General features: G+C 35.3%; 1 pseudogene; it reads left to right on the forward strand.

The window, feature by feature from the left end:
• LOC114037198 overlaps positions 1 to 19,894 on the forward strand; it is a 91,889-nt pseudogene that overhangs the window by 24,578 nt on the left and 47,417 nt on the right.

Genomic DNA, 19,894 nt, shown 5'->3' on the forward strand with positions numbered 1-19,894 from the left:
TAAGAACTACTTTACCACCTCCATAACTTAGAAAATTGTCCCTGATAATATCAGTCAGAAGTTCACCCTTACACATTCTTCTGAGCAGTTTGTCCTCATCTCATCCATCTATTCTGTGGTATTTTAAGTTGTAATTATTTGCATGTTTTACTTATATCTCCTGAAAGACTTAAAAACCATTGAAGTTTACAACAAGAGATGGTTCATTTTTGTTTTCTTTTATATCTAGATTGAGGCTAGAGGCTGGTACAAAGCAAACAATTGATAAAAGCTTATTTAAAAAACGTACTGAGTAATATCTTTGTCCCATGTCTAAATGTACAGATTCATTTCCATATGGCCCTATAGTTGGCTTGAAGACAAGCTTTGTGATATAATTCATAAGTTTATGAGGTTAGATGGGCATTTTAATTCAGTCAATGTGAATCAGAATGGGAAGAGGGTCGTTATTCCCTACACTATCTTCTGCATATAGAGATGGTATAACAGATTCAACACAAATTGGCATGCCCTAGAAATTAGACTTCAAGTTAAGAATGAATTTGTATTGCAAGATATTTGGTGGCATAGTCTTTGATCAACAAAGAGCACACAATGAAATGGGCCAAGTTGGTCTCAAAAAGGTACCATTGCCCTCTTTTCTGTGACAATTGTAGGCTACTGAACTACTGATAATATCAAAATGACAGTCTTAGACTGGATATCCATCCAGAGCACTAGATAGCATTTAAAATTGCTTGAGAAGGGAGCCAAGATGGCTGAGTAAAAAAGTAGTCACTCTCACCCTCCCCTATCAACCTCTGAAAACCCAGAAAATATCACCCCAGAAAAAACCCCTGAATAGCTGAACCAGAAAAAAGACAGGGTGCAGCAGTGCAGCAGCCGAGGTAGCTGGAGGGATTAACAGGAAAGGCCCCTCTTATCCTGGAGGAAGGGGAGCAGTATGGAACTGGGAGTCACACGGTCAGCTAGTGGAAAGACCCAGTTTAGCACACCAGGAGAAGATTCTAGTGCCTTGGCATTCTACAGCAAAAGGGTCTTCCAATGTCTCAGCAAAAATAAGGGAAGCAGCACTACAAAGGGCCCCAGGTGGATAAGCACCCTGCAACATTCGTCTGAAAGGAGTTGAAGAAAGCATCCTAGAGTTGCCTATACTTCCAGCTTTGTTGATTCCAGCCCAACACCAGGTAAGCTGTCAGAACCCTACATCTTCCAACTGCCAACCAGGAGGAGATCCCGAAGCCCAGGTGGTTGAGCAGGCAAACACCAACAGCTGGACCTCTGAGTGCCTCTGTGAGGGTGGGGGAACCAGGGGAAACTGGCTCAGAAAACCACCAGGTGCCTCGGCATTCTACAACAAAGGAGTCTCCCAGTGCCTCGACAGAACTAATGGAGGCAGCACTGCAAGGGGCCCCAGACAGATAAACACCTGGCAGCACCCATCTAAAAGGAGCTGACCAAAGCTAAAGGAAAAGAAAAGCAACCAACCTAGATTTTCCTAAAAGTCCCAGCCTTGTTGATTCCAGCCCAACCCCAGGTAAGCTGCTAGAACCCTACAGCCTCCAATTGCCAATATGAGAGGCCCCAGCATAGAAAGTCAGTGACCAAGACATAGGCTCCCACACTAGAAGCTTGGGTCAGTGCCCTCTGCTCCCCAGCAGGAGAGCATAATCTCTTTAAAGGTCAGGGAATAAAAAAAATTAAAAAAAAAGATGAGTAAAAAGAAATGTACAATAGATTCATATTATGAGAAGAATGAAGATCAAGACAGAAATTCTGAAGAGGACAACACTGTCATCAAACCCACATCTGCAACATCAGAAGGGAATATGAACTGGTCTGAAGCTCAAAAAGCCTTCTTAGAAGAGCTCAAGAAGGATTTTAAAAGTCAAATGAGAGAGGTAGAGGAGTCCTTCAGAAGTACAATTGGTCAATTAAAAAAAAGTACACTGAAGAAAACAAATCCCTTAAAAATACAATTGGCCAATTGGAGAAGAATATACAAAATCTAACAGAAGAAAACAATATGTTGAAAATTAGAATTGGACAATTGGAAACTAATGACTCTATGAGAGAACAATAATCAGTCAAACAGAAACAAAAAAAAAATGAAAAAAATAGATGAAAACATAAAATACCTCATGGGTAAAACAAGTGACCTGGAAAATCGATCCAGGAGAGACAATTTAAAAATCATATGCCTACCTGAAAGTCATGATGAAAAAAAGAGCCTGAACAATATCGTTCAGGAAATCATAAGGGAAAATTGCCCTTAAGTCCTAGAACCTGAAGGTAAAATAACTATAGAAAGAAGCCACGGCTCCCCACCTGAAAGAGATCCCAAATTGAAAATGCCAAGGAATATAATAGCTAAATTCCAAAATTACCAGATTAAAGAGAAATTACTGCAAGCAGCCAGAAAGAAACAATTTAAATATCATGGAACCACAGTCAGGATTACACAGGACCTTGCAGCCTCTACATTAAAAGATCTCAGGGTGTGGAACATGATATTCCTCAAGGCGAAGGAGCTTGGAATGCAGCCAAGGATTAACTACCCAGCAAAATTCAGTGTGATTTTTCAGGGAAGGAGATGGATATTCAACAAAATAGGTGACTTCCAAAGCTTCCTGATAAAAAGACCAGAGCTGAACAAAAAATTTGATCTTCAAGTACAAGATTCAAGAGAGACATGAAAGGGTAAATGGGCCAGAAAGATACAATATGTTGTTAATAAGGGCAAAATGTTTACAACCCTACAAGGGAAGATGACACTTGCAACTCTTTAGAACTGTATTGTTATTTTACCATGTTAAAGAGGTATACATAAAGGGGGTGGATATAAGTTGACTTTGATGTAATGATAAAAAAAAATTAATAAAGTAGGTTAAATGGATCCAAGTAAGTGGATTAGTCTGAGCTAAGAAAATGTACTGAGAAAGGAGGAGGCAGACAAGAGTAAATTACATTACAGGAAAAGACAGAAAAACCTATTATAACAGAGGTAAAGAAGGGAGGGGGATGAGCATTGTTTGAACCTTACTCTCATCAGATTTGGCTCAAGAAGGGAATAGCATAATCAGTTAGATATAGAAATCTAACTTGCACTATAGGCAGTAGGAGGGAAAAGGGGGAAGAAAAGGGAGGGGGCATAGAAGAGAGGGATGAAGCAGTAAGAGTAAAGGAGAAGAAAAGGGAAAGGGATAATAGAAGGGAGGTGGGCCTGAAGGAGGCGGTGGTCAAAAGCAAAACACTAGTGAGGGGGGGAAAGGAGAAAGGAGAAAGGAGAAAGAAAAGCACAAATGGGAGGAAAAGGGATGGAGAAAAAAGACACAGATAGTAATCATAACTGTGAATGTGAATGGGATGAACTCTCCCATAAAATGGAAATGTACAGCAGAGTGGATTAAAAACCATAATCCTACAATATGTTGTTTACAGGAAACACATTTGAAAAAGAGTGACACGTACAGGGTAAAGGTAAAAGGCTGGAGCAGAATATATTATGCTTCATTTAAAGTAAAAAAAGCAGGGGTAGCAATCCTGATCTCAGACAAAGCAAAAGCAAAAATAGATCTTGTGAAAAGAGATAAGGAAGGAAGTTACATCCTGCTAAAAGGCACCATAAACAAGGGAGTAATATCATTATTAAAAGTATATGCACCAAATGGTATAGCATCCAAATTCTTAGAGGAGAAGTTCAGGGAGTTACAGGAAGAAATAGACAACAAAACTATACTAGTGGGGGACCTCAACCTCTGCCTCTCTGAACTAGATAAACCTAACCACAAAATAAACAAGAAAGAATTTAAGAAGGTTAATAGAATGTTAGAAAAGTTAGGTAGGATAGACCTCTGGAGAATACTGAATGGGGATAGAAAGGAATATACTTTTTTCTCGGCGGTACATGTCACATACAAAAATTGACCATGTACTAGGGCACACAATCCTCACAATCCAATGCAGAAAGGCAGAAATATTAAATGCATCCTTTTCAAATCATGATGCAATAAAAATTATGTGTAATAAAGGGCCATGGAAATATAGACTAAAAAATAATTGGAAACTAAATAATCTAATCCTAAAAAATGATTGGGTCAAACAACAAATCATAGAAACAATCAATAATTTCATTCAAGAGAATGACAATAATGAGACAACATACCAAAACTTATGGAATGCAGCAAAAGCAGTTCTTAGGGGAAGTTTTATATCTCTAAATGCTTACATAAAATAGAAAAAGAGTAGATCAATGAATTGGGCATACAACTAAAAAGCTAGAAAAATAACAAATTAAAAATCCTCAACTAAATACCAAATTAGAAATATTGAAAACCAAAGGAAAAATTAAGAAAATTGAAATTAAGAAATCTATTGAACTAATAAATAAGACTAAGAGCTGGCTTTATGAAAAAACCAATAAAATATATAAACCTTTGGTTAATCTAATTAAAAAAAGAAGAAGAAAACCAATTTACTAGTATAAAGAATGAAAAGGTTGAAACTACCACCAAGGAAGAGGAAATTAAAACAACAATTAGGAATTATTTTGCTCAACTATATGTCAACAAATTTGACAATCTCAGTGAAATGGATACATATTTGCCAAAATATAAATTGCCCAGATTAACAGAAGAGGAAGTAAAATACTTAAATAATCCCATCTCAGAAAAAGAAATTGAAGAAGTCATTGATGAACTCCCTAGGAAAAAATCCCCAGGGTCAGATGAATTTACATGTGAATTCTATCAAACATTTAAAGAACAATTAATTCCAATACCATATAGACTATTTGGTGAAATAGGTGAAGAAGGAATCTTACCAAATTCTTTCTATAACACAAATATGGTGCTGATACCTAAACCAGGAAGAGTCAAAACAGAGAAAGAAAATTATAGACCAATTTCTCTAATGAATATAGATGCAGAAATTTTAAACAAAATATTAGCAAATAGATTACAGCAACTTTTCACAAGAATAACACACTATGACCAGGTAGGATTTATACCAGGAATGCAGGGCTGATTCAATATAAGGAAAACTATCAGCATAATTCATTATATCAACATCAAAACTAACAGAAACCACATGATCATCTCAATACATGCACAAAAAGCTTTTGACAAAACACAACACCCATTCCTATTAAAAAAAAAAACACTAGAGAGCATAGGTATAAATGGACTCTTCCTTAAATTAATAAATAGCATCTATCTAAAACCTTCAGCATGCATAATATGTAATGGGGACAAGCTAGAAGCATTTCCAATAAGATCAGGGGTGAAACAAGGATGTGCATTATCACCACTGTTGTTCAATATTGTACCAGAAACATTAGCATTAGCAATAAGAGAAGAAAAAGACATTGAAGGCATTAGAATAGGCAAAGAAGAAACAAAGCTATCACTTTTTGCAGATGACATGATGTTATACTTAGAGAATCCAAGACAATCAAGTAGAAAACTATTTCAAATAATAAACAACTTTACCAAAGTTGCAAGCTACAAAATAAACCCACATAAATCATAGGCATTTCTATATATTACCAACAAAGCCCAACAGCAAGAGATAGAAAGAGAAATTTCATTTAAACTTACTATAGACACCATAAAATATTTAGGAGTCTACCTCCCAAAAAAAACCCAGGAAATCTATGAACACAATTACAAAACACTTTTCACACAAATAAAGTCAGATATAAATAACTGGAAAAACATTAGTTGCTCAAGGCAGGCTGAGCTAATATAATAAAAATGACAATTCTGCCTAAGCTATTTACTTATTCAGTGTCATACCAATCAAACTACCAAAAAATTACTTTATAGAGTTAGAAATAATAAAAACAAGATTCATTTGGAAGAACAAAATGTCCAGAATATCAGGGGAACTAATAAAAAGAAATGCAGGGGAAGTTGGCCTAACCATTCCAGATTTTAAACTGTATTATAAAGCAGCAATCATCAAAACTGCTTGGTACTGGCTAAGAAATAGAGTGGTGGATCAGTGGAATAGGTTAAATATGCAAGACACAGTAGTCAATGACTATAATAATCTATTATTTGATAAACCCAAAGACCCCAGCTTCTGGGATAAGAAGCAACTCTTCGAAAAATACTGCTGGGAAAACTGAAAAAGAGTATGGCAGAAACTAGGCAGAGACCAAAATCTCACACCATATACCAAAATAAAGTCAAAATGGGCCCATGATTTAGACATAAATGCCGATACTATAAGCAAAGTGGGAGAGCAAGGAATAGTTTACCTGTCAGATCTATAGAGAACAGAAGAATTCAAGACCAAACAGGAGATAGAGAACATTACAAAAAGCAAAATAGATAATTTTGATTACATTAAATTGAAAAGTTTTTGCACAAACAAAGCCAACGCAATTAAGATTAGAAGGAAGGTAGAAAATTGGGAAAGAATTTTTACAACCAGTCTCTCTGATAAGGGCCTCATTTTTAAAATATATAGAGAATTAAGTCAAATTTCTAAGAATACAAGCCATTACCCAATTGATAAATGGTCAAAGGACATGAACAGACAGTTCTCAGATGAAGAAATTAAACCCATCCATAATCATATGAAAAAATGCTCTAAGTCACTATTGATTAGAGAAATGCAAATCAAAACAACTCTGAGATACCACATCACACCTATCAGAATGGCCAACATGACAAAACAGGAAAATGATAAATGTTCCAGAAGCTGTGGGAAAATTGGTACACTAATGCATTGTTGGTGGAGTTATGAAATAATTTATCCATTTTGGAGAGCAATTTGGAACTATGCCCAAAGGGCTATAAAAATGTGCATACCCTCTGACCCAGTAATAGCACTTCTAGGGCTATATCCCAAAGAGATCATACAAATGGGAAAAGGACCTACATGTACAAAAATATTCATAGCAGCTCTTTTTGTGGTGGCAAAGAATTGGAAATTGAGAGGATGCCCATCAATTGGGGAATGGCTAAGCAAGTTGTGGTATATGAATATGATGGAATGCTACTGTGCTACAAGAAATGATGAACAGGCTGACTTCAGAAAAACCTGGAAAGACTTGTATGGTCTGATGCTCAGTGAAGTGACAAGAACCAAGAGAACATAGTACACAATGACAGCCATGTTGTGTGATGACTAATATTGATAAACTTAACCCTTCCCAGCAATACAAGGATCTAAGACATCTCCAGAGGCCTTGTGATGGAAAATGCTATCCACATCCAAAGAAAGAACTATGGAAGTTGAATTGCTATTTTGTTTTCTCTTCTGTTGAGTTTTGTTTCCTCTTTCTGATGGTTCCTCCTATTGGTTTTAATTTTTACTTACAACATCACTAATGTGAAAATATGGTTAATATGAATGTAAATGTATAGCCTATATCAGATTGTGTGCTGTCTTGGGGAGGGTGGTGGGGAGGAAGGGGGAGAAAAATTTTAAACTCAAAAGCGAATGGAAATGATTATTGATAAATCAAAAGAAGTTAATTTAAAAATTGCTTGAGAATCTATAACACTATTTGTCTTAAAGAATGGAAGACAATCATTTGTTCATAAAGAACAAATTCAGGTTTGCCTCAGCACAGGAACCTGGAAGAACTTTCAAGTCACTGTGACATCAGATACTTGGGTTAACATCCTGATTCTAAGTATGTCTGTGAATACTGCAAAGTCACATAACTTCTCTGAACCTTAGTATCCTTTTGTGTCAAAAGGTAATATTACTACTTGAATTATCTACCTCACAGGGTTCTTATAAAAATAGTTTTATATAATCCTTTAAAATCACACATTTAAAGAAATCTCTTTTATTACAATCATCTTTTTATCATCTTTTTCAAGGTGATGATCCTGTTCATAGATTAACAGTTTCATTGGAATGTAGAAGAGTATTTGGAAATCATCCAGTTCAGTGGTTCTTGGTCTTTCATGTGATTTGGGGTCCTTCTGTTGAAGTCTATGGGATCTTTCTTGAATAATATCTTTAAATTCATGAAATAAAACAAACAGATTTTGAAGGAAACAAACTCTATGGAAATAAACTTATGAACACATTTAAAAAATTGATGGACCTCATTGTCCAATCGCCTAGTCTCAGATCCTAGTTCGAATTCTCTCATGAACAAATAAGAAAATTGAGGTAGACAAAAGAATTGTGCTTTGTCCAAGGTGAGTCACTGAACTGAAATTAAGGTCTTCTAACATCCAACATACTGAGTGTTCCTTTTATCATTTGACAGCTGTTTTTTTTTAGCTTTGCAGACAGTGAAGAGAACTCTCATAGTATGACCAACCTCACTATGATGACAGGATTCCTCTCATGAGCTTTTCCAGTATCTGGGAGCTGCAGGTCATACAGGCCACATTGTTCTTACTGATATACCTAGTGCCTCTGATACATAACATACCGTCTGATAGGTAACATGGTCATCACTATACACTTCTGCCCAAAGAACCTGTCCTTTTTAGATATCTGCTTTCTTTCTGTCACTGTCCCCAAAATGGTTGCAAAATTCCTGAAACACAGCTTCTCCATCTCTTAAATAAAATACTAGCAAAGAGATTACACTAATACATTAAGAAACTTATTTTGGTGACAAGGAAGACCAAAACACATACTCAGAAGAAAACATCAAAGGCAAAGTTCCTACATTCAAAACCTGCAAGAAAAATATGAATTGGTCTCAGGTCATGGACAAGCAGAAAAAGGATTTTGAAAACCAAGTAAGAGAAGCAGAGGAAAAATTAGGAAGAAGAATGAGAGTAATGCAAGAAAATCATGACATGAGTCAACAGCTTGCTAAAGAAGACACATAAAAAAATACAGAAGAAAATAATACCTTAAAAAACATACTAGGGGCCAGTTAGGTGGTGCAGAGGATAGAGCACTGGCCCTGGACTCAGGAGGACCTGAGTTTAAATCCGGACTCAGACACATAACACATACTAGCTGTGTGACCCTGGGCAACTCACTTAACCCCAACTGCCTCACACACACACAAAAAAAAACATACTAGGTCAGATGACAAAAAAGATCCACAAAGCCAGTGAGGAGAAGAATGCCTTAAAAAACAGAATTGCCTAATGGAAAAGGAGGTTCAAAATCTCATTGAAGAAAATAATTCCTTAAAAAATAGAATGGAGCAAACGGAAGCTAATGATCTTATGAGAAATCAAAAAATCATAAAACATAACCAAAAGAATGAAAAAAGAAAAGACACTGTGAAATACCTCATTGGAAAAAACAACTGACCTGGAAAAGAGATCTAGGAGAGAGAATTTAAACATTATTGGACTACCTGAAAGCTATGATTAAAAAAAAAAGAGCCAAGACATTGTCTTTCATGAAATTATCTAGGAAAACTATTCCAATATTCTATAATCAGAGGGCAAAATACAAATTGAAAGAATCCACAGGTTACCTCCTGAAAGAGAACCCAAAATGAAAACTCCCAGGATTATTATAGCCAAATTCCAGAGGTCCCAAGTCAAGGAGAAAATATTGCAAACAGGAAGAAAAAAACAATTCAAGTATCATGGAACCAGAATCAGGATAACACAGCTTCTACATTAAATAAAAGAGGGCTTGGAATACGATATTTCAGAGTGCAAAAGAACTAGGATTACAACCAAGAATCACCTACCCAGCAAAACTGAGTATAATCCATGAGGGGAAAAAAAGGATATTCAATGAGATAGAGGAATTTCAAGCATTCTTGAGAAAAGACCACAACTAAATGGAAAATTTTACTTTCAAATACACGACTCAACAGAAGCATGAAAAGGTGAACACAAAAGAGAAATCATAAGGGATTTATTAAAGTTAAACTATATTCCTACATGTTAAGATGATATTTATAACTCATAAGATCTTTCTCATTATTAGGGTAGTTAGGAGTACATATAGACAAAGGACAGAGGTCTGAGTTGAATAAGAAGGGATGATATCTAAAAAATAGAATTAAGAGGTGAGAGAGGAATACTTGGAGAAATAGAAAGGAGAAGTAGAATGGGGTAAATTATCTCACATCAAAGAGGCAAGAAAAGGCTTTTGCAGTAGAGGGGAAGAGGCAAGAGGTGAGGGGGAGTGAGTGAACCTTATTGTCATCAGAATTGGCTCAAAGAGGGAATAACATACACACTCAATTGGGTATAGAAATCTATCTTACCCTACAGGAAAGTAAGGGGAAAGGGGATAAAAGAAAAGTGGGTTGGGGGTTATAGAAAGGAGGGCAGATTGGAGGAGGGGATAGTCAGAAGCAAAACATTTTTGAGGAGGGAAAGGTTCAAAGGAGAGAGAGAATAGAATAAATGGGGAGGGGAATAGGATGGAGAGAAACATAGTTAATCTTTTACAACATGACTATTATGGAAGTGCTTTGCATGACTACATATATAACCTATATCAAATTGCTTGTTTCCTCAATTGGGGGGGGGAGGAAGGGAGAGAATTTGGATCTCAAAGTTTTAAAAATGAATGTTAAAATTGTTCTTACATATAACTGAGGAAAAACAATACACTAAACAATGTTTTAATCCTAAAAAATTAAAAACAATAAAATAGATAAATCATTAGTAAATTTATTTTTAAAAAAGAAAGAAGAAAATCAAATTACCCATATCAAAAATCAAATAGGAGGATGAACCACCAGTGAAAGTGAAATTAAAGCAATTATTTAAAATTATTTTGCCCAATTATATGCCAGTCAAACTGACAATATAAATAAAATGGATGAATATTTACAAAAATATAAAATGACCAGGTTAACAGAAGAGGAAATAGGTAGCTAAAACCATTATCTTAGAAAAAGAAGTTGAACATGCAATTAAAGAGCTCCCTAAAAATAAATTCCCAGTTTCACAAATTAATTCTACCAAACAATTTAGGAAAAAGTAATCCTAGTACTATGCAAACTCTGTGAAAAAATAGGTAAAGAAGGAGTACTACCAAATTCTTTTTATGAAATAAATATCGTTTTGATACCTAAACCAGGGGAAGCAAAAACAGAGAAAGAAAACTATGGAACAATTTTCTTCATGAATATCAATGCAAAAATTTTAAACACTAACAAGAAGATTATTGCAATATATCATCACAAAGATTATACACTATGACCAAGTGGAATATATACCAGGAAGGCAGTGCTAGTTCAATATTAGGAAAACTATTGACATAATAGACCATATCAATAAAAATAACAATAAAAACTATATAATTACCTCAATAGATGCAGAAAAAGCCTTTGACAACTCCCATTCCTATCAAAAAAGACTAGAAACCATAGAAATTAACGAAACCTTTCTTAAAATGATGAGTAGCAGCTATCTAAAACCAAGAATAAACATGATCTGCACTGAGAATAAACTTGGAAACTTCTCAATAAGATAAGGAGTCAAGGAAAAATATCTTTTGTGGCCACTGTTATTTGATATTGCACTAAAAAGGCTAGCTATAGCAATAAGAGGGAAAAAAGAAATTGAAGGAAGAAACATAGGCAAAGAAGAGCAAAATTATCATTTTTGCAGCTGATATGATGGTACACTTAGAACACTGCATAGAGAATCAACCAAAATTTTAGGTGAAACAATTAACAACTTTAACAAAGTTGGATATAAAACACAGAAATCATTCGCATTTCTATATAATACCAAAGTTCATCCAGAAGGGATAGAAAGAGAAATTCCATTTAAAATAATTGTACACAATATAAAATACTTGTGAGTCTTCCTGCCAAGACAAACCCAGGAAATATATGAAAACAATTACAAAACACTTTTCACATAAACACAGATCTAAAAAATTGGAGAAATATTAATTGCTCATGGGTAGGCTGAGAGAATATAATAAAAAAGACAATTCCACCTAAGTAAATTTATTTATTCAGTACCTCAACAACCAACTACCAAAGAATTATTTTATAGAGCTAGGAAAAACAGTAACAGATTTAATCTGAAAAAAATATATCAAGAATATCAAGGGAATCAATGGGGAAAATAAGTTACAGAAGGTGGCCTAGCAGTTCCAGTTATCAAACGATAGTACAAATTATACTACAAAGCACCAATCAAATAATCTACTACTGGATAAGAAATAGAGTGGCGGATAAGTAGAATAAATTAGGTACACAGTACATAATAATAAATGACCCGAGTAATCTACTGTTTGGTAAACCCAAAGATCAGAGCTTTTAGTGTAGGAACTCAACATTTTACTAGAATTGCTGGGAAAACTGGAAAGTAGTTTGGCAAAAACTAAGCATAGAGTAACATCTCACACCATATACCAAGGTAAGATCAAAATGGACAGATGATTTAGAAATAAATGGTAATATCATAACTAAATGAGAGGAGCAAGGGGAAATATCCCTCTCAGATCTGTGAATGAGAGAAGGGCTTATGACCAAATCAGAGAGAGAGGAGATTATGGGAAATAAAAAAGACATTTTTGATTATATGAAATTAAAAAGGTTTTACCCAAACAATACTAACGCAGTCAAACTTAGAAGGAAAACAGGAAGCTAGAGGAGGGGGGATTTCCAATAAGTTTCTCTAAAAAAGGACTCATTTCTCAAATATATAGAAAACTGAGCTAAATTTATAAAAATAAGAGCCATTCCCTAGTTGATAAATGGTCAAAAGATACGAAAAGGCAGGGTTTTTTTTTACAAATTTTTATTAACTTATTTTAAACTTAAATACTGAAACTTAAATATACAATAAGAAAAGGAAACATTATAAATTTAAACACTAAAACTTAATTATAAAATAAGAAAAGAAAAAATCATTACCATGTACACAGGAGAATGTAAGAGTGGATTCAAAATACACAGTAATAAATTTCCATTTCAAGACAACTACATAATAAATACCACACACCATGTCCAGAGCTTTCCATCTTTTCTTTCCTTCTTGTACGTTTTTAGGGGCAGTTAAGTGGTGCAGTGGACAAAGCTCCGGCCTTGGAGTCAGGAGGACCTGAGTTCAAATCCAGCCTCAAACATTTGGCACTTACTAGCTGTGTGACCCTGGGCAAGTCAGTTAACCCCAATTGCCTAAGCAAAAAAAAAAAAAAAAAAAAAAGTTTTTTTTTTTTGGTGCTTCTCTGCTGTGCACTTTTTACTTTGTTCTTTTTTCCCCTTCCTTTTCCCTCTCCCCCAAGAAGGCTAAAATTAAGTATATACAGATAGATAATATACATATATATGTGTATATATATATATATATATACACACATACATACATATAGTGCTATACACACATATATACATAACTTACATACACATATATATTCTTACATACCTATAATTGCACTCAAATATAGACATGTACATTCATAAGCATCAAAACGTAAGACCATACTATTCTTGTTTTGTCCTCTGTTTCTCTGAGGGTACATAACATCTTCCTTGATAAGTCCAAGGCTTTCCATATTTTTCTAAGTCCACCAACTCATCATTTCCTTAATCACAGCAATATTCCTACCTTATACTGTCTAGTTATTTTAAATAGGTAGTTTGCAAAAAAAAAAATGAAGACTGGGTCATGTTTCAAAAAGAACTTAAATGCTAAACAGAGAATATCACATGATCCTAGGAGTATTAGTAACACCTGGACTTTATTGAATAAGGGAGCAACATAGCCAGATATGTGCTTTAAAAACAAAAATAATTTGACAGGTATGTGAATGATATTTTGTAGAGGGGTGATTTGAAGAAGGGAAACTAATTAGGAGGCCACTACAATAGTTTAAGTGTAACTTGTGAAGATCTGAACTAGAATTGTGGTAGAGTGAGACAAGAGAAAGAGATCAATGCCCATCAGTCAATAAGCATCTGATGTTGGGAAAACAGAAAGAACAAGATGTAGAAATTGATTAGATACATGGGGTGAGAGTGAGGTAATAAGGATATCATTAAAGTTGTGAATCTGCATGACTGAAATGATAGTGATCCTTATGATAAAAATAAGAAAGTTTAGAGATGTTATTTCTATGTTTTTATGGGGGAGGAAAATTGCTTATATTTTGGCTATGCTAAGCTTGAGATATCTATAAGACATGAACTTCGAAATGTCCAGTAGACAGTTAGTGATGTAATACTGGAAATCAACAGAGACAGTGGGGCAGGAAATATAGATGTGGGAATTCATCATCAAGAAGGAGAAAAATAAACCCATGTGAACTGTCGAGAGAGAGCAGATAGGGAGAAAATAGAAGAGAACCTAGTACAGAACTTTGGCATAAACCCACTGTTAGAGAGCATGTTGTGATGATGATTTGAAAAAGAAAATAAGAATGAGTGACCATATATGTAGGAGAAAAATCAAGAGAAAGCAGGATCAGAGAAACACAGAGAAGAAAGTATAGGCAGAGAAAATAGCAACCAGTTTCATATACTGCACAGAGGTCAAGATGAATGAGGAGAATGAAAAAATCATGATATCAGCCAATTAATAAAGTACTAGTAACTTTGCAAAGGCTAGTGTCAGCTGACTGATGAAGTCATAAATCAGATTATAAAGGATTTAGAAAGAGAGAAAAGGCAAGAGAATTGAAAAATGTATACAGTATTTTTCTAGGACTTTGGTTGAAAATGGGAAGAGATCTACTGAAAGATAGATTCTTAAAGATTATAGAATCTAATGAAGGGTTTTTTTTAAGGCTGAAGAAAATTTAGGCATTTTTCTAAGCAGCAGAGAAGGAACCAGGAGAAAGGGAAAGATGGACAAATAGAGGAAAAGAAGAGATTATAATGGAAACACTAGTGTTAGGAGAGGATGAGATCAAGGGAACACGTAAAAATCACCTTTTTTAGAAGAAAAAAAACCACCTCACCTCTTCATCAGAGACTAGAGTAAAGGAGGAAAGAATGGGGGGGAATAATATCAGAGAACTGTAAGTTGAAAAGAACGGAGAAAGTAGCTCAACAAGAATGGTCTCTATTTTCTAAGTAAACTATGAAATGAAGTCTCACCTATGAAAGTTATGGAAGGGAGAGTATAGAAGGGGTAAGGAGAGAAAAGAAAGATGTGAGCAGCCCACATGTGTTAGTGGGATAGAGAATTAATTTAAGAGAAATAAAGGTATTGCCTTACTGAAGTGAGGGACCAGGTGAGTTTAAATAACTAAAATGAGTAGTTGACCCAGTCAGCATAGTTTAGTGAATGTGGCTAGTTTCACTTAGCAACACATAAATATGATTAAAGGAGATTGATCATAGAAGTATTCCAGAGTTGTAATTTGGCAATGTGTGTTTTGCAATAAGAGAAACGAGTAAGGGATTCAAGAGTAGAAAAAAAAAGTATTAAATGGAATTGGTAGGGGCACAATGGGGAAGAGGAAAATGTTGTCAGAATAGGAGACACTTCCAGAAAAAGTAATGAGGGGTGCAGGAATTAGACATCCCAATAAAAAATAATAAATATAGGAAGAATAACACATGCAAAATGTGGAAATTTTTAGAAACATAAAGGAATCATAATAGCATTCCATAGTTCTGTGTATTTCTTCAAATCATACATATTTCTGCCTGATAAAACCCTACTTACCCTCTATGAGGCACCTTATAATCTCCATACAACATGAAACTGTTCTTGATTCTGCCAGTTAGAAATAAACTCTTTGTTCTCCTCCAATGAATTTCTCCATTCTACTTTGTATTATAATTATTAACATTCATTTTCTTATTCTCCTGACAGATCAGAAACAGTTTGAGGTCTTTAACTAGAGAAGATTAATCTTTTTTAAACTATCCAGGTTAACACAGAATAAATACTTGATAAATGTTTCTTGATAAATAGTATTGATCCATTCTTCTTTGTAATTTTCCTTTGTCCAATATCCAAATGCACAAGCCTTTTTTCTCTATGGGTTAACTGAAAGCAATGGGTCCAGAAGCCATACCTTAGGATGTAATTCATGAGAGTAGGAGAATAGTTATTTTAATTCAGTAAAAGAAATCAGAATGGGGGTGGAGAGTATATTCCCCAAGCTATGTTTATCATACTAAGATGGTAGAAGAGATCTACCACAGATAGACATGGCCCCTGAATAAGTTCTCCAGTTCAGTAAAGATTTGCATAGAATATGTGCTCTGAGTTAGCAATGGGACAGTTTTGGGTCGAGGGAACACATGAAATTAAATGGGTTAGGCAAGTATGAAATCTGTTCCATTGTCTTTATCTGTATAACATTTCTATTCTGCTGGACTAATCATGGTGTCAAAGTATCTTCATTTAAATTCCCATTCTGGGCAGTGGAATTCATTTAAAATTACTAGAGAATATGCATATTACTGTCAGTCTTTTCAAAATGGGAAGACAACCACTTTTTGATGAAAAAATAAGTTCAGATTTGCCTCAGCACAAGAATCTGAAGAGACTTTTGCATCAGCCTAGGAACTGGGGTTAAAATTCTAGTCCCTGATGTGACCACAGGAAAGCACATAACGTCCCTGAACCACAGTAATTTTTGGTATAAAATGGTAATAATGCAACTTGAAGTATTTAACTCAAAAGATTCTTGTGGTTAAGATGCTTCTCAATCCTTAAACCTGTAAAGATATCTTACATATAAAGAGATCTAACTTTTATTACCATCTTTTTCAATGTGATGACACTGCTCACATATACAGAGATACCTTGAAATGTAGACCAGCCCTCAAAAACCATCTAGTTTAGGGATTTATAACTTTTTTGTATCATGGGCCACTTTGGCAATCTAGTAAATCCTCCAGGCCCATTTTGGAAAATGATGTCTTTAAATTTATGATTATATATGTATAATGTATAATTATAAATTTGCAATTTTATACACACACACACACATATATATATATATATATATATATATATATATATCTTTAGCCACCGAAAGGGGAGAGACTGCCAAAAGTCTCAGTATCAAGAAACTAAGGCCTGTAGAAGACATACCTGGGATTTGACTCTGACTCCTCTTTGTACCCTACCATACTTTTTCCATTTTGTGTTGGCCTGCATATTCATCAGCCCCAGGACCCTAGAAGGAAATAGCATTAAAATGACAGAATGTTAAGAGACCCGACCCAATTCTTCTAAACTTCCTCCATCCTGAGAATAAGGTGTGGTACCCACACCAGACAAGGTCCCAACTTAGCCACATCCATAGAACAAGGGGAATTCCCTGACAAGAGATGATCATCCAGCCTTTGCTTGCATACTCCTGGTATGTTACTCAATCCATAAATATTTATGAAGGGGCTACTGTGTGCTAGGCATTGTGCTAAACAATGGAGAATACAAAGAAAGGCAAAAGACAGTCCCTGCCTTCAAGGTGCTCATGCTCTCTCTAATGGAGAAAACAGGATATGAATAACTATGTATAAACAAGATATAGACAGGATCAACTGCAGATAACTAACAGAGAGAAGGCACTGTGATTAAGGAGGACTGGGAAAGGGTTCCTTGGAGAAGGTAGGGTTTTATCTGGGACTTGCAGGAGGCCAGGAGGCTGAGATGAGCACTACAGACTTCAGGACAGCCAGTCAAAATGCCTGAAGTCCAGAGATGAACAGCCAAGGGACCAACATCACTGAATCTCAGCGTAAAGGTGGCTGGCTATGAGGGGTAAGAAGATGTGGGGCTCATTACCTTTGTTAAGTCCATTCCATCTTGGGACAGGTCTTGTCTACTCATTAGGATGGTTTTCTTTTCTCATTCAACCTTCCACAGCTTCTCCCAGTTCTGCCCTGAGAGGCCACTTCCACAAGAAATCTTTTTACCTCCCTTCTCAAATATGCAGAGAACTGAGTCAAATTTATAAGAATACAAGTTATTCCCCAACTGACACATAGTCAAAGGACATGAACAGGCTGTTTTCAGGTGAAGAAACTAAAGCTATCTATAATTATATGGAAAATGCTCTAAATCACTATTGATTATAGAAATGAATATTAAAACATCTATGTGGTACCACCTGATACCTATCAGAATGGTTAATATGACAGAAAAGGAAAATTATAAATGTTGGAAAAGATGTGAGAAAATTGGGACACTAATGCACTGTTGGTGGAGTTATGAACTGATCCAACCATTCTAGAGAGCAGTTTGGAACTATGCCCAAAGTGCAATCAAATGTGCATATCCTTTGATCCAGCAATACCATTACTAAGTCCCTATCCCAAAGAGATCATAAAAAAGGAAAAGGACTCACATGTACAAAAATATTTATAGCAGCTCTTTTTGTGGTGGCAAAGAATTGGAATTGAGGGAATGCCCATCAATTGAGGAATGGCTGAACAAGTTTTACATTTGAATCTAATGGAATATTATTGTACTACAAGAAATGATGAGCAAACAGACTTTAGAAAAACCTGGAAAGACTTATGTGAACTGATGCAGAATGAAGTTACCAGAACCAGGAGAATGTTGTACACAGTAAGAGCAACATTGTGCGATGATCAGCAATGAATGATTTAGCTCTTCTCAGCATTACAATGATCCAAGAAAATTCCAAAAGACTAATGATGGAAAATGCTATCTATCTACATCCAGAGAAAGAACTATTGAGTTTGAATGCAGATTGAAGCATTCTATTTTCACTTTCTTGTTATTTTTTGGTGGCTTTTCCCTTTTGTTCTGTTTATTCTTTCACAATATGACTAACGTGGAAATATGCTTCCATGATTACATGTACTATATCAGATTGCTTAATGTCTGGGGAGGGGAAAAAATTGGAACTCAAAACCTCATAAAAATGAATGTTGAAAACTATCTCTACATGTAATTGGAAAAAATAAAATAATATATTTAGTAATCTTGGGTTTTTTCACTTTATTTATTCAAAGACATTATTCTGAAAATGGTCCCATAGTCTTCAGTACAGCCAAAAAGGCCCAGGACACAAAATATAGTAAGCAAAACATTTTTTTTCTAAAAAGCAAATTCATAGACCTCATAGGCCCATACATCTAGTACCAGTCATTCATTTTAAAAATGAGGAAAACTGAGATAGACAAAACAATTCGTGCTTTGCCCAAGATCATACAGCAAGCCTGGAAAAAGATATTCTGATGCCAAGCACACTGGGTGTTCTCTTCATTTGGCATCTGTTTCTTTTGTCTGTGCAGTCATTCAAGAGAACCCTCCAGGGCATGACCAGAATCACCATAATGAAAGAATTCTTCCTCATGGGCTTTTCCAACACCTGTGAGATACAGGTCTTATACACCATGCCTTTTTATTGATCCACCTATGATAGGGAACTTTATCATCTTCACCCCCATCTCTCCCAATGGGCACTTCCACACCCCCATCTACTTCTTCCAAAGAACTTGCCCTTTTTATATCTTTGCCTTATTTTTGTCCTTATCCTCAAATTCATTGCCAACTCCCTCACTGGCAACTGTTCCATCTCTTTCTTCGGATGGGTATTAAACCTCTTTTTGGTGATTTTCTTTGCAGCATCAGAGATTATTCTCTTCACAATGGTATTTCATGATCGTTATGTGGTCATTTACCAGCCCCTACAATATGAAGTCATCATGAGCAGAGGTGTTTGTTCATGGATGGCAGAATTCTGGCTCACAGAAGGTATTTTGAGGGCCTTGTACTCAGGTGGTACATTCCTTTTTGCCCTTCCATGGCTCCAAAGAGATCCACCAGGTTTTTTTTTGTTTTGTTTTGTTTTTGTGATGTCTCTTCCTTATTCAGAATCTCTTGCTCTGATACATAGATTGCAGTTGCTGTGATTATGGATATGATGACTGGTTTAGGAATATGCCATTGTATTTCCATAGTTACTTATTATGATCACATCTTCTCAACTGTGCTGAAGGTCACAGAAGGTCAACCAAAAATTTTCTCCACTGTTTGACCCACTTCATTGATCTCATGGTTTTTTTTACAACCAGGATCAAGGC

The sequence above is a fragment of the Vombatus ursinus genome, unplaced genomic scaffold (assembly GCF_900497805.2).
Source record: "Vombatus ursinus unplaced genomic scaffold, bare-nosed wombat genome assembly UNPS02000582.1, whole genome shotgun sequence".
Lineage (NCBI taxonomy): Eukaryota > Metazoa > Chordata > Mammalia > Diprotodontia > Vombatidae > Vombatus > Vombatus ursinus.